This window comes from Sander vitreus, chromosome 3 (assembly GCF_031162955.1).
Source record: "Sander vitreus isolate 19-12246 chromosome 3, sanVit1, whole genome shotgun sequence".
NCBI lineage: Eukaryota > Metazoa > Chordata > Actinopteri > Perciformes > Percidae > Sander > Sander vitreus.
The window spans coordinates 7,499,234-7,513,686 of record NC_135857.1 but is presented as its reverse complement, the minus strand read 5'-3'; positions in this window follow the sequence as shown (position 1 = coordinate 7,513,686).

Sequence of the window (14,453 nt, the reverse complement as noted above, 5' to 3'; positions counted from 1 at the left end):
CTATACATGCTTTAGACTCGTGTCTTCATTTTTATTCTCTATGCAGTCAAGACAAGTGTGGAAATGTGTTTTTTGACCTTATTGACCCTGATAAAAGTGTCTGGCTTCAGCAGAAAACAAAACAAAAGAGCAGGCATAATGCTGACTGCACAGCGTATTTATATATAAATATGTTTATGATTGATGCTAGCTTTGAAAATAGTTCATGTTTATTTTCATTATTGAACAAATTGACCACTTGTTATACATTTTGCATTACAGTTTAATATATTGTAAATAAATGATGGTGATTGTTTAAGAATGTTTGAAGACTGCATTTGTCTGAGTTAGTGTTTTGCTGCTGTGTGTCTGCAGGTCACGTTTCTCCATTTTCACTTCAACATGCACTTTTGCACCTGCAAATAAAACAAAAAGGGAAACGTCAACAGCAGCGTTGGCCCTGTGAATGCCAGCTTAAAGGGACACAAAACCCACTGGTTTAGTTATTTCCTTAGTTTTTTTGTCATTTAAGGGGAATTTTGTGCTTGAAAGCTGAGCTAAAAGATCTAATGGCTCAGTAGAAATCAACACATTCAGCTGGAGGCAGCAACTTTTTTAGTAGTTTAGTTTATTTTCAACACGTTAAAAATACTTCGAGAAAAACTTCTCAGCACAAGCAAGAAAAACCAACAAAAACTAAATCCTCAGCAAACATATCTTTCAAAAATGATTGTAAATGAAGTTAAAAATAACTTCTGGTCCCACCCCCTTTTTCTACTTTTGTACTTATAAACAAAATATTTAATTCTTCACTTGTTTATATATGTATACATACAAATACATGCATATATACATACCTACACACATACACATGCATACACACATGCATATCATTATTTTTTTTCCAGCTATCACTATTAAATCCCCATCCAAACATGATGCTGAAGATGATTCAAAGTGCTTTCATTTTTAAAAGCACATATCAAAATCATATGACAAGGACTTGTGTATGACTCCTGTGGTTATATTCACAGATGAAATTGCAATCAAGTAATCCTGACTTGTTAAAGAGGGTTGGTGATGATTGCTTATCACAGCTCATAAAATCATGTGATAAATGCTGTAAGTTCTCACTTGAAGACTTCAGGTAGGATGGAAGAGAACGTTTAAAGCAACTTCTCTGGGCTCTGTTTCCTTTGGCTACAGCTTTTAGCCACACTAGCAGCGGGGATCTGTGGATGGCTATGTCGTTCCACCGTTTTCAGACTGAAATACCTCAACTACAGGATGGATAGGTGTACAGATGTACATAGCTACAGACGTTCATGGTCCCCAGAGGATTTAGACATGATGATCCCCTGGCCTTTTTCTGTACAACCCTGACATTGACGTGTGTGTTTGTGAGTGAAATGTCTCAACAACTACTCAATAGATTGCAATGACGTGGTTCAGACATTCATGTTCCCCTCAGGATAATTTGCAATACGTTTGGTAATCCTCTGACTTGTCATCTAGCGCCATCATCAGCTCAGAATATTAATTTCTTCGAACCTTGGTTTATGACCCAATACCTGCAGAACAAACTGCATCCCATCATCCTCTGCTGGACTTTGTCAGCAAGTGTTAACATCTCACACACTAAACTGACAAGGTAAGCTTCATGCCTTTTGAACATCAGCATGGTGACATTGGCATTGTGAGTATGTGAGCGTTAGTGGTGGAGGAAGTATTCAGATCCTTTAGTAAAAATATGTAAGTATCATCTGTAAAATGTACTTAAAGTATTAAAAGTATAGAAACATCTCATTTTAGATACTGGAAAGGATCCAAACAGTTGTGTGTTTAATGGTCTAATCATTTCAGCTGGACTTGTATTGTTCGGTAAACTACATGTATTTTGTGTGCAAAAGTCTTAATGTGTAAAGTAACTAGTAACTAAAGCTGTCAGATTAATGTAGTGGATTAAAAAGTTCAATATTTCTCTCTGAAATGTAGCAGATTAGAAGTAGAAAGTGGCATGAAAAGAAAAGACTCAAGTAAAGTACAAGTACCTCAACATTTGGACTTAAATACACTGAGTAACTTGAGTAAATTTACTTAGTTACATGCCACCACTGGTAAGCATGCTGAAATAATGATTTAGCTCATTTCCCCACAGTGCCAGAGTCCACCCTCAGAGCTGCCAGCATGGCTGTAGATTCTGGAGTTTTAGGAACTTTTCCTGTGTCCAAGAGGGAGGAGAGGACGCAGTAGCAGCACTGACAATCCAGCACTGCTATTTTGGGCCAAGATGAACTGTGTTTTGTGCTGTACAACACTGCAGTACACAGGGTCATTTCACATCCACTATGTGTTGAACCTTTGTTGAACACAGCATCTTTCAAATGATCCTGATGGCATGCATATGATTTTTGTTTATCAAAAAATGAGACAAACCTGGTCCAGTCAATAGGTGCTTTTCGGGAAAGGATCCCTACAGAGATAGACCTTTATTTTAAAGAGTAAGATCCTTTATGTTAAACCAGAAACAGCCTCGAAATCACCATCGCCAAATTCACCTGACTCCATGTAAATAAACGGTACTTTTAGCGTGTATAGAGCCAGCATATTTCCACGTGTAAATGGGTGAAAAAGACAAACCAAGATGGCTGTTATACCAGTGAGACAAGTATAGCAATATCTGTCACTGACTGACTGACTGACTGACTCCTGCTAGCATGTGTCATTCACTTCCATTTACAGCCATCCCAATGCTACAGCTATGTGTTCTTCCTCTAAAGGCCAATTTATGCTCCGGCATTAACTCTAAATCGACGCTGTAGGTACGTGGAGATACCAACCCTATGCCGGACACTACACTGTAGCCCACGTGTCAAACTCAAGGCCCACACAGATTTGATCCGGCCTGCATTTTAATTTAGGTTCACAACAAATTTTGGTCCACCTAGTTTTCTACGCTTTTTCAACGTTTCGTCACTTTTTTCTGAAGTTTTTGTCACTCTAAAAAACTATGGTTGGCGAAAATACGCCAACCACTGTTTTATACAAAGCGAGTGGGGGGGGAGCCAGCGTTGAGCTATCATTTTCTTGGTTGCAGTTGAGCCAGCTAGCCAAATTTTCCTCTGTCTCCCAAGCAGGTGTAATTTAGAGTTGTCATTAAGTAACAAAACAATCGGGTCAGTAGGAACTCGACATCCTATCACATCAGATATTATTGATGTTGTTTTATTCCAGAACTCATGCACATGTTCATACTCCCAGACCATATGCAGGAAAGTTCCAGTTTGTTCAAATTGACAGAACGTGCAATAGGGAGTGGGAATGACTTTAGAGACGTATCTCTTCTGAGGAGTCCAATATGTCCTAAGGCATATGTTGAAGTGGATATACTGATGGTTTGGGTTCTTGGAACAGTGGAAAATGTTGTCCCAAACTGTCTCCCAATTAATTGTGTTCCCCTCAGGGCTCAGCTCTTGCTCCCATTTCTTTACTCTTGGGAGTTCTCCTATGAATACTTGCATCAGTTTAGTATAAATCTTGGACACTAATCCTCTCACAGGAAAATCAACAAACCATTTAATGACTGCGTGCGCCTCAAGACTATTTCCCCATGGCACTCCATAATATTTTAGGCTGATCTTAAGCGAAGATAAAAGTAAAAGGATGTCCTGGGGACCTCAAAACTAGATATCAGGTCTTCAAAACTCAACATACCTTTCTCATTGAATAGCTGGTCTATATAAGTATAACTACCTCTGTCACTCCACTGCTTACAAGCAAAGGGTTTGTTACCAGACATTAAGTGTGTATTGTGCCATATTGTGGTATTCAAATGCCACTTATTGGTGTAGCGTAGTTGCTACTCCACCTGTTTAAAGTTGGCCAATGTGTTGGTGATAATAGGGCCATAGGTTAGCATACACTTTTTTGGACACGCACTTGCAAAGGCAAGGTCTTGCAGTCTTAGACTTCCAGTGAGGTTTTCCTCTATTTCTCTCCATGGAACTGTAGATGAGGGGGTCCATCCACAATTTGAGGGCCCATAGCTGAAAGGCTCTGTGATACATTTTAAGGTTGGGGAGGGCCAGGTTTGTGGTACGTTGCAGGGTAGAGCATTTTAGCCTAGGTTGTTTATTGGTCCAAATATACTGCCGAATTAAAGTATCAAGTTTCTTCAAGAAATTCATTGGTGGGGGTAAGGGGATCATTGTACTTAAAAAATTCACACAGGAACTATGTTCATTTTAACAACAGCAATCCTGGACCGTAGTGATGCTGGCAGCACAGACCACTTGGTCAGATCCCTTTGAACATTACTTAATATAGTTTCATAGTTGTCCTGGACAACTCGCTGTATGTATGTGTGTAAGATGTTGCCCAAATATGTAATTTTGCTTTGGGTTGGTATTGTAACACTAATGGCTGATGTCACATGCCTGTTGTTCAATAAAAGAAGATTACATTTATTCCAGTTCATTTTATAGCCGGAGATTGAGCCAAATTCGTTGAAGATCTTAAGAATTGTCCAGCAGAGCAATCACCTGCAGCGTTGGAAACTGTGACACACTGGACACACACAGTTTTCACAGGAAGAGTGGAAATCATGAGACTATTAAAACTCTCGCCTCATCATCTCGGTCACTGAAACCCCTCAGGACCATCCGTTCCCTCCAATCCTTTGTCTCCGTCCCCTCAGCCAACAGCTGCCGGGTGGGGGTGTCTGACAGAAGTAGCCGGAGGCAGCACGTCTATTCTCTACGTGGGCCTGTGGCTGACAAGTGAAGTGACGTGATGCGGTAGAATCATGGTCTCATAAGTGTGTTGATTTTGAACAACAATGAATTGAAACAAATCACAATTATTTGAAGATTGTAAACAGGATCATAAAGATGATTTGTCAGTTCATACCAGTTGAGAAGCCAGGACGTCTTTTTCCTCCTATAGGTCATTCCCAAAAATTAAATAAACTGTATGAACATACCTTTCCACTCCGTACTCCGTATACACTGTAAGCTTTAGCCTTTAATCTGCATATTGGTCAGGCCAAACATTTTGTAATGAGCTGTTTTTGTGAGATAATAAAGTTGTTAAATATTCTCCCAATTAAAAGAAAATATTCCATATTGTAAATACAGTAATATAGCACATAATGAGTGAAGGCCACCCTGAAGCCTGGAGAGAGTGTGATACCTTATTGGATCTTAATTTAACAAGTTCTTTCTTGTGAAGCACTTTGTGACTTTGTCTGTTAAGGTGCTATACGAAATAAACTTATTTGTATTATTAATATTATTATTACCCACTACCACAGACACAGTGTTCACCGGGAATCCTTAAACACCCAGTGTCAAGCAGTGCTGTCATAACACAAACGTCTGCTCTCTCTCTGTATGTATGTGTGTGTGTGTGTGTGTGTGTGTGTGTGTGTGTGTGTGTGTGTGTGTGTAGATTGCTCAAAGTGTCCTTGGAGGACAGCAGAGTGAGACCCAAGATGTAATCGTCCTTTGCTGATCAATATTCAATCTAATATTTTGATATGTGTGAGGAATGTGCTCTGCATTTTGTCTTTCATTCAACTTCTGACTTCAGGGAGCAGAGAAAGTCCTTTGTGTTGTTTAATCAGATATGAGCATCAGAAGGACATCTTACACTGCATCAAGAAATGTTAAACTATACTTATTTCAAATGTAGTATTTTAGAAAAAGTATTTCCAATGGGCATATGCAATTCAAATCATAACGAGTTATCTCAAGACACTTTACAGATAGAGTCGGTCTAGACCACACTCTATAATTTACAAAGACCCAACAATTCTAGTAATTCCCCAAGAGCAAGCATTTAGTGGCGAGGAAAAACTCCCTTTTAGGGAGAAACCTCGGGTGGTGAGGAAAACTTCTTTATAGGGAGAAATCTCGGACGGACCCAGGCTGTTGGTAGTCTGACGTAGTGATGGGCAAAAGAAGCTTCATGAAGTTTTGTGAAGCATATTATTTATTTTCTGAGGCCACTAGATGGCGCTCTTTTGTTTAAAGAAATGGCTTAAGGATTGGCAACTCAGTGTGATTTGAACCCTTTGTTGAACAGAGAGCACCATCTAGTGGGCTTAGAAAATACAGAAAATGGTTCACAAAGCTTCATGATGCTCCATTTGGCCATCACTAGTCTGACGGTGCCGGTTGGGGGTGTGATGAACAGTGTCAATAATAGTTACAATAAAGATAATGGAACTATGACTAGAAATAGTAGTTGTAGTAGTTCATGGCGTAGCAGGGCACTGCAGGGTGTTACAGGGTGTAGCAGGGCACACAAGCTCCCCAGAGATAAGTTAGTAACAAGCATTTCTGGGACATGGATGCACGCAGATGGAAAGAGAGAGGAGAGAGGAGCTCAGTGTGTCACAGGAAGTCCCCCGGCAGTCTAAAACTACAACAGCATAATTAAGACCTGGTCCAAGGCAAACCTGAACCAGTTCTATAAGGGTTGGTAGATGAATCTGACGACTATGAAGAGAAGCAGAGAAGAGAAATACATTCACGTGTCCCACCAGCACCTCATTAAGACATTATGCAATCTGGGTTCAGTCTGCTTCAGTTATTGTTGCCTTTACTTTGCCTTCATTATTAATATCTTTTAGTTTTACCTGATTTTAGACATTGGATTGTTTATAGCAGGTGGTAAGGAATTTTGACACAACAAATAATAAATAATACTACAACAGAAAAAAACAAGATTCCATAATCCAGGGCTGATACATAATTGAAATGCATGTTACTTAAAGCTATAGCGCGTAGTTTCTGTCGCCCCCATGAGGAATTCTAAGTAATGACAACAAAACTGTAACCCTAACCCGTCCACATGATACAAGCCTTATGTGATTGCACACCACCCCCACCCTTCCTCCACGTAGTTGCTAGAAGCCAAAGAGGACACGGAGGATTAAAAAAACATGATGGACTCTTCAGAAGAGGTAATTATCTTCAGTTTCTGTGTGTGAAAGTCGCCGGACGCCACAATCTTCTGAACATAGCCATACTGAGAAATACAGAGAGAGTTGTGTAGAGCTAATAGTCTTAATTAGCTTTGCATTTGGTAATGCTTGAATGTAACGGACGTTCATTAACATAAAAGTTACGCAGTAAAGCTTTAATGTTTAGCGTTTAACAACAACGCAAACATAATTAATTCTGTGAATTTCAAATGAACAAATGAATGCATACAAAGAGTTTGACAAGCAATCACAATCTAAGTCAGCACAGAAAGTGTCTGTGGATTTACCATATTACCACATTCGCCTGTAGCGAATATGGTAATATGGTAATGCAGAGGCATTTTACGTTACTGTGGAAACAGGAATACACAACTCCTGCTTAGCAGCTGCCTGCCAGCTGTAAGTAGCTGCGACACACAGCACATGACACAAGTAGCATACGTTTAGCTTGCGATGCTAACTTACAATATTAATGCTCGTCCAGACAAAATCCATCCCCCTCCCCCCAAAGCGCGCACACACACACACACACACACACACACACACACACACACACACACACACACACACACAGGCTAAATGCATGGGTGGTGTTGACCGGTGGTTTTTCGTGTTGAGTCACAACTATGCTGTTGTTGTTGAGTCAGCTTTGTGTTGGCATTCTAAACTCCGACTTGCACGACTAAAACAACTTTTGAACGTACACATGTTTCCACCAAAACAAGTTCCTTCCTTCCTTTTGCAGAGGCACCATTGCTCCGTCTGGCACCTAGCGCCGCCCAAGATGATTGTGATTGGTTTAAAGAAATGCCAATAAACCAGAGCACGTTTTTCTCCCATCTCAGAATGCTGTGTGGACTAGCCAGACCCTCCTGCGCAGCGATGTGGAGGAAGGTCTGGCAAAGCGAGACTACGGGCCAATCAACTGGGAATTCTCCCGGGCCTATTCAGTCCAGTCTGAGATTTGCTAGATTATCTAGTGGCCAGCAGATAACCTGCAGCTTTAAAGCAGTTCAATAACTTCAGCTTGGTTCAAACATGGCCGGTTATATTTATCACACATTTATTTATTAGGTATCACATTAACATCACATCACATTTACACTGGGCTACTTCCAAGCAGTTTACTACACCATCTGGTAATTAGCAATAGCCACAGCAGTAGGTGGCCTGGTACACAGGGAGTGGTAAGAATGATTGCACAAAATTCATAAATAACAACTAATAGAAGCATCAGACCTCCATTAGATATAAGTTCATGTAAATGCAGTGGCATCTGGCCAATGCATTTAAATAGATATTAAATTCTTCCTTCATACAAACTCAGATACTTAATTATATAATTTAGCATCCATATTAAGCCAAGATTAATTCTCCTCTCCTCTCTCTCTCTTGTATTTTGGAAAATGTGTAGGTGTTGGGAGGTCAGTCTCATGAAGTTTTCTCTTCACGGGTCAAACACGTTGTGCTATTCATCTGTGGCTCCCTGCTGGCAGTGCAGTCCCACTGACAAGCAAAAGCCAGCAGGAAGCAACTAGAGGCGAGGTCAGATCATCTGTGGAGCTGGTAAGTGAGAGTGAATTCTCCCTCATCGTGGCTCTTTTATAGGGAAACCTCCCCAAACAGCAGGCGGACGGGCGGCTACTCAGCTCCACCTCTCATACACCATCAGCTCAACGGCTCGGCGTGTCAAACGCTGCTGTGCTGCCTCAGCACTTCCAGAACGGGGAAATGGCAATTTTCAGGCAATTCTCTCGGGTGTTAATACCTTATACCTTATATTTCACTTCTGTCTGGAATGAAATGAAAAAGTCCCCTTCCCTTAACGGCCCCTGCCTTTCTCGCTTTGAATTAGTTTAAAAATGAAACATAAATTATTCCAATCTATCTTTTTCTTCTTCTTCATCCTCTGGCTTGTTTTCCTAGAAATCCCTCTGAAAGATTGCAGATTACTGTCTGCAACCTTTGTCCCTTCTTAATCAAAACTACTTGAGGCCATTCAGTATTCATGAGCTGAATGATGTAAATTGGCCTTTCAGCCACTACAGCACATCTCTGCTGGCAGGGAGGGAGAGGGAGAGAGAAAGGGAGAGGTGTAGAAAGACAATCGCGGAAAGACGAGCATACCTTTTCCCCAGAGAGAGACAGTGACAAGAAGATGCTGTAAAAACACGCAATGCTTCAATGTTTCCTCCTGGCTGCCTTGTAACCAAGCTCATTACCCTTCCAAATGTGGCTGCTGTTTCCCTCTTCCCCCTCGGGCTCCTCGGCTGACAGGCCATCTTGTTTTTTGGCTGACTCGCAGTCGTTGCCTCTGACCTTGTGTCAAGCAAACGGCTGACAGCCCACTGAACTGTCATCTGCTTCGGAGGGCGAAGCCGCTCGATAGTGAGGAGAGAAGAGAGCATGGGGAAACCGGCCGACCTGAAGGCCTGAGGCCACTGCCTGCAGCCAGGCCACACTCCGGCCATGGAGAACCCTGAATGGGTCTAGAATCATTTAGTGGTACTCCAGCTCCAGGAATGGAAGTGTTGTTGTAATTCTTCCTCCTACTATGATTGAAAATCTCCTTTCTTTGTTTTTGTGATGTATTGTGGGTTATTGATTCTATTTGAACTAGTTTAGTCTATATCGACCACATTTGATTTCCGGGATTGTTCAGATGCCGCCGGAGGTTCCGCCAGATGTAGGGTGACCAGACGTCTGGGACAGTCCTGATTTTGAGTTGCGTGTCCCGAGTCCCGACAAAACCCTGTCGGGATGCCAAAATGTCCTGGTTTACACCAACCACTATGAAATAGTCCCGGTTGTCAGCGATTACATAGCCGACATGTTATTAGTATAGCCCGATCATTAACTAAACCCATGTAGAAGGATTAATGAAGCGTCCAGCGTATGATTTTAACAGTGTGTGTGTGTGTGTGTGTGTGTGTGTGTGTGTGTCAGTCAATCGTAGCGGTCTGCGTTTGAATAATCTGTGCAGCCAGCGCAATTTATTTGTAAACATTGTTGCAATGCCTCTTCTTATCTGTCACTTTTTAAGCGCGGTGAAGTTGGCTGGACGTAAAATATTCAGTTGATATTCAATTTTAACTTCCCCTTCGTTCGAGATCAACAACGCAATTCAGGTCAATGACGTGATCAGGGTCAAAGAAAGACATTATTACAGAATATCAAGAGAAAACAACTACAATTATTATCGCTAGAGATTTGTATCCGACATAAAGCTTCATAGCACTTCATCATCTGTTCTGTTGCTAGGTTCTGTGTAAGGGACCGTCGACAAATTAGCGTTTTGGTAGATCGGCAATGACAGTAGGGATGCAAAACGTTGGCTATTTCTTAAAAATATTCACTAATAATTTGTTTTCATGATGATTGCATTACTTCCCAATATGTACAGTTCAGTTATTATTATTTCTCATTCTCTCTGAGACCACCTCTTTTTATCGGACCAAAATTTGGTCTTTTGATCCGGACCGTGGCCGGGGGAGGTTTCACACCTGTAATTTTGGTTCGGATCAAACTGAAAAGTCCGAAAGTCCGGACCAAATGAGGTATGTGTGAAAACGCCTTGAGTCTCTATCTCCGCAGCGCAGTGGAGACTCGGTAAAAGCAGCGTGCATACAGAGTCCTGCAGTGTATGGTGCTTTACAGCAGGACAGGTAGAGCGGAGTCTGGAGGGCTGGTGCAGGCTGACCTCATGTCAAGGCTCATCTCTGGGGTTGTGTATAAGTGTTTGGAAAAGGCCTCGGAGCTACACCTCTGCCCTCAGAAGATCACCACGGCTCTCCACACCACACTGGAAAATGATCTCACCACTCAGTGGTGTGCATATTTACAGCTTTGCCTATACATTGTAAGTCATGCTTGGAAGCTTTATAATTATTATATAATTTATAAAATTCAACTTCTTTAACTGAAGTTGAATTTGTGCTTCTAATCCATATCAAAGCACAAGGCTCTGTATGTCAGTTTGATATCTCAAAGTGTTATTGCATGTTTGAGCATATTTAACAGCAGTGTATTCATCTGCTGCTCCCTGCTGGCAGCATTTTCTACGCTTTTTCTAATTTCCTTATTTTCGTTTGTTTCCCTACAGCATGGTGATAAACCAGCAGAGAATGTTGCCAAAGGTCAATTATCATGCATGATAGCATGATAGCAAGGTTGGCTACCAATTGGTATGTTGAGGGTAGTGATGGTCAAATGAAGCTTCGCGAACCACTGTCTTTATTTTCTGAGCTCACTAGATGGCGCACTCTGTTCAAAGAAAAAGGTTTAAGGAATGGCAATTCAGTGTGTTTTCAACCCTTTGTTGAACAGAGACCGCCTGTTAAACATATTTAATATGAGTAGCAAAGCCATGTTAAATAGCCTACGCAGTGACAGCATATTTGTACGTGTGTGCCTGCGTGCACTTGAATGCTATTGTGAGCATGCGCAGAATAAACGGTCCGTGAGAGTTCCCAGACCAAAAGAGAGGATGGCGGTCTGTCATTTTTCTCCCGTGAATATTAGCCACTGGGTGCTAGCTAACCACTTTGGTAACTGTTACAATGATAGACTGCTGCAGAAATGTCTAACGCTACAGGTTATGGGCCCAGTCATGCAGGACAAAGGTGGTTCAGACTTTTATTCAACGGAGATGAGAAAAATTACGAACTCTGGGAAACGAGGTTCCTCACGCACATGGAGTTGCGTGGCCTCAGAGAAGTTATCTTGGAGGACCCGGAGATAGCTGAGGAAGACGAAGCAGCTCTCGCGGAAGATGAGGCAAAGAACGGAGAGGCATATGCAGAGCTAGTGCAATGTCTGGACAACAAGAGTTTGTCATTGGTAATGAGGGACGCGAAACGTGATGGAAGAAAAGCACTGGAGATTCTTCGGGAGCACTATGCAGGAAAGGACAAACCCCGCGTTGTGAGTTTGTATTGTAACTTTCCTCACTCCATAAGGCTAGCAATGAAACTGTCACTGACTATATTATTCGAGCAGAGACTATATTCACGTCATTGAGAAGAGCAGACAAGCATATTAGCGATGGGCTTCAGATAGCCATGGTAGTAAAGGGGCTACCTGATTCATCCAAGCCATTCGTCGTGCACGTCACCCAGACAAATGACATTTTAACGTTCGGCGAGTTTAAAATAAAACTGCGAAGTTATGAGAGTACTGAAAAATATGGGAGAAGTGACGGGAGTGTAGAAGAAGCCAATGTGAGGAACAAGGTCGCGCGGAAGAGGAAAGAAAATGGACCTGGCTGATGTCGAGTGTTACACATGTGGTAAAAAGGGACACATGGCCAGGACATGTCCTGACGAATCCCAGGCGCGAAGAGAGGAACGAAAATGGGACACACCACAGCGAGGAAGGGGGTGCGGTCGAGGACGAGGCCGTGACCATGTGAAGAAAGCTGACGGAGAGACGGAGGCAGAGCATACATCTTTCTGTTTCTTCAAGCTGAGTGACTGTTCTACACAAAGAGGAAATAAGAAGGGTCTCATGGTCGACTGCGGCGCCACGACACACATGATCGACGACGCCACAAAGTTCAAAACAGCTGACAAAAGCTTCAGACCCGAGGACCACGTGATCGAACTTGCCAACGGAAACTAAGGTGAGCGGGATGGCGAAGATGAGCGGAGCGACAAGTGAAAACGAGGCTCAAGCAAGCACTGTACATCCCATCGTTTCCACAAAACATTTTTTCAATCAAAGCAGCTACAGCCAACGGAGCAGAAATCCACTTCAAGGACGGTGATAACTGGCTGTTTCACAAGGATGGTACCAAGTTCAAAATGGATGTGTATGGTAGGCTGTATTACCTTAGCACAGTAGAAAATGAAAACGTTGATGAAGTGTATGGTTGTCATGACATTCAAACCTGGCATAGGATACTTGGTCATTGTAATTTTGATGATGTTGCAAAATTAGAAAAGGTGGTTAAAGGGATGACGATAAAAGGGAAACACGACAAGTCTAATCAAAACTGTGAAATATGCACACAGGGCAAGTTTACACAAAGCAGAAACAGACAGGCAGACGCTAAAGCTACAACTGTACTAGAAATAGTACACACGGACTTATGCAGTCCTATAGAACCAGCAGATAAAGATGGATATAGGTATGCAGTAGCATTTACTGATGATTACAGTGGGATGATTTTTTCCATACTTTATCAAAACAAAGAGTGACACAACAAAAGCTACAGAAAAATTCATAGCAGACGTAGCCCCATATAGAAAGATAAAGTGCATAAGATCTGATAATGGCACAGAGTTTACCGGGCAGGAGTTCCAGTCTTTACTTAGGAGTAACGGGATAAGGCACGAGACAAGTGCACCCTACTCACCTCATCAGAACGGAACTGCCGAGAGAGGTTGGAGAACCTTATTTGAGATGTCACGATGCATGCTATTGGAGAGTAACCTCCCAAAGCAATTATGGACATATGCTGTACAGACAGCCGCTCAAATCCGCAACAGGTGTTACAGTAAGCGACTAGAGCAGACACCTTACAGTGTTTTCACAGGAAAAACACCTAACCTATCTCACATGAAGATATTTGGCTCTGAATGCTACATATATAAGCAGGATAAAAAGAAGCTGGATTCAAGGTGCGAAAAAGGGATTTTTGTAGGCTATGATAAATACAGTCCAGCATATAACGTGTATTATCCTGAGACAGGAAAAGTCCTAAAACATAGGGTGGTGAAATTCATCACCATGGGTAGCGCAGATAGCCAGACTCAGACAGATTGTGACATTGGGGACAACATTGAGAGTTATGTAACTACACCACCAAAGGTAGTCAACCAGGGTCAGGGACAGCCTAAGGAGAGTAAAGAGTCCAGTGTAGAGGAGACTGCTGAGGCAGGTCTGACCCAGACAGATCGCACTCAGCGAGAACAGGGAGAAAGGAGGTATCCTACGAGACAGAAAAAGGCTCCAGAATACTTAAAGGAGTACCAGTGTAAAGCTGAGTGTAATAATGACGAAAATGAAAATGTAGATTATTTCTACAGAGTGGCTTATGGTGTACCTAAAACATTCAGAGAGGCTATGGACTCTAAGAAGTCAAAAATGTTTACTGACGCAATGAAAGAAGAGATGAACTCTTTGACAGAGAATGAGACTTTCACTCTGACCCCACTGCCAAGAGGCAAACAAGCAGTGGGAGGCCGTAGGGTGTATGCAGTGAAAGAGGGCCCAGATGGATCTGAGACTTGTAAAGCCAGATATGTTGCAAAAGGATATGGTCAAGTAGAAGGGATTGACTATAGAGAAACCTTTTCACCGACAGCCAATATGACCTCTGTCCTAGCATTGATGCAGGTGGCTGTACAGGAGGATCTTACCCTACATCAAACGGATGTGAAGACTGCTTACCTCCATGCTCCGATGGACTGTGAGGTACATATGGAACAACCGGAGGGTTTTGAGATCTAGTCAAAAACAGAAGAACACTTAGTGTGTAAACTCA